Raw genomic sequence first — 2500 nt, 5'->3', positions numbered from 1 at the left:
CCTGGATGGTCGTCGGGCCGCGGGGCCTTCCCGTGCCGCGGGGGCGTGGCTTTCCCCCTTTGCCACCACCGCCTCTGCCGCTGCCTCCCTAGTGCGACTAGAGCCCGTCCGCCGGGCCAGGACGATGTTCAGGTGCGCCACCACTGCCCTTTGCCTTCCTTCCTCCGAGACGCGACCTCAGATCAGACATGGCGACCCGCTGAATTTAAGCATATTAGTCAGCGGAGGAAAAGAAACTAACCAGGATTCCCTCAGTAACGGCGAGTGAACAGGGAAGAGCCCAGCGCCGAATCCCCGCCGCGCGGCGTGGTGCGGGAAATGTGGCGTACGGAAGACCCACTCCTGGGCGCCGCTCGTGGCAGGCCCAAGTCCTTCTGATCTAGGCCCAGCCCGTGGATGGTGTGAGGCCGGTAGCGGCCCCGGCGCGCAAGTCCCGGGTCTTCCCGGAGTCGGGTTGCTTGGGAATGCAGCCCAAAGCGGGTGGTAAACTCCATCTAAGGCTAAATACCGGCAGGAGACCGATAGCCGAGAAGTACCATAAGGAAAAGTTGAAAAGAACTTTGAAGAGAGAGTTCAAGAGGGCGTGAAACCGTTAAGAGGTAAACGGGTGGGGTCCTCGCAGTCCGCCCGGAGGATTCAACCCAGCGGCGCGAGTCCAGCCGTGCCGGTGGTCTCCCAGCGGATCTTTCCCGCTCCCCGTTCCTCCCGACCCCTCCACCTGCTCGCGCGACCCCCGCCCTCCACCCGCTCCAGCGGGAGGGGGGGTCGGGGGGGTCGGGCGGGTGGGACCGGGGGTGGTGGCTCCCGTTCCGCGTCCCCGGCGCCATGGAGACGGGCGGTCCCGTCCATCCGTTCGCTTTTTCTCCACCCCGTCTCTCCATACGCCGGCCCACACCCGTCCGCGGTGGAGAGGGTGGCTGCCCGAGCGCCCCCTCCTCCGTCTTTCTCTCTGAGATGAATCGGGTTGACCAGTTGCCACGCGGGGACTTGACCCATTTCCCTCCTCACTTCGGCACCGTGGTCGACCAGTTGTCCATCCCGTTTTGGACTTAGTCTCTGGGGCCCCGGTCAGGGGCGCCCGCGGCCTCCTTCCCTCCCGCCGCGCCCTGGCGGTACCGCGGTCGACCAGTTGTCTTTCCTCTGTCGTAACCGTGACGACAGGAAGGAGGGCAGGGTTTTGACAGCCGTCGTGTTGGGGGTGGGAAAGGGGAGGGGGAGGAGTCGTTCGTTCCATAGATCCGCCTCTCTCCTCCTCCCCTCCCCTCCACTCAACTCCCCAACCCCCCCACCCCCGCCTTCGGGCTTGCTCCTAATCTCTCTTTAATATCTCTTTATCTTCCAACCCCTGCTTCCTGACCAGATGGTGATACCTGAAGCACTCAGCAGAAACCAGACAGCCAGAGGAGAACGCGAGCCATCCATTGCCCCGTCGGTGTGTACGTATGCAGGTGGCATAACCGTCCATCCTCACCTCCCCCGCAGGCGATTACTCGACCACGACCTCTGCCTCCCCCCCCACCGCCCCCTGCCCCCCCCCCCGCATCAAAATTCACAACCCTACCCTCGGAACAAAATAAAACAAATTTGCTTGAATCTCACACTACCTTTTGTTTGTATTTGACGACGCAATAGGCGAAGGGGAGGGATCTCATTTCTGGTGCCTGACCGGGGCGAGGGGGGGGAATTGGAGAGGAGAGAAGAGGGGGCAGAGGTCATCTCCGTGTTTCTGTGTGCGTGCGTGCGTGCGCGCGTGCGCGCGCACCCGCGCGCGCACACACATCCAAAGCGGGGGGGGGGGGGGGCGGGGGGAGGGAGGAAACTCAAAGATCGGATGCGACAGAGCATGTAGGCCAGTCGGACCAATTCACCACGTCTCTGTCTCTTGTTTCTCGGTTTCTCTATTTCTCTGTCTGTTTGTCTCTCTTTGTCTCTGTCTGTCGGTCTATCTGTCTGTCTGTCTCTCTCTCTCTCTCTCTGTTTGAATTCTCTCTCCCGCCCGCCCGCCCGCCCACCCACCCCCCACACTCCCTCCCTCCGTTTCCTCTCGACTTGCCAGTCAATCCTGGGGCTTGAGCTGGTGCTCCAACACACAACGGTCCCACTCCAAGCCTGCCTGCCTGCCTGCCTGCCTGCCTGCCTATGCATGGGCCCCATACTCCAACGAGGCACATCATCATCCCCACCCACCCCTTCTATGAAAAGAAGGCAGTCTCTCTAGGGGTCAGCCAGCCTGGGCCTGGAAGAGAAGGACATAAAAGGCTGGTTTTCTCAGTCAGTCAGTGCGCGGTTTTTTTTTCATGCATTTCATGAGAGAAAACTGCAATTCACAAAACCACCACTAGATGGCACGCGTTCGCCGTCGACAAGGTGGATGGGGCGGCGGGAGGGGCAAAACACGGGTCGGGTCAGTCAGTCAGTCAGTCCTCACCTACCCGGTAGTGGGTAGTGAGAGTTCTGACATACACATACATATAGGTTGTTATAATTCATTATTATCGTC

This window comes from Dipodomys spectabilis, unplaced genomic scaffold (genome assembly GCF_019054845.1).
Source record: "Dipodomys spectabilis isolate Male_0828 unplaced genomic scaffold, ASM1905484v1 ptg000343l, whole genome shotgun sequence".
Lineage (NCBI taxonomy): Eukaryota > Metazoa > Chordata > Mammalia > Rodentia > Heteromyidae > Dipodomys > Dipodomys spectabilis.
This window is presented reverse-complemented; position numbering follows the sequence as displayed.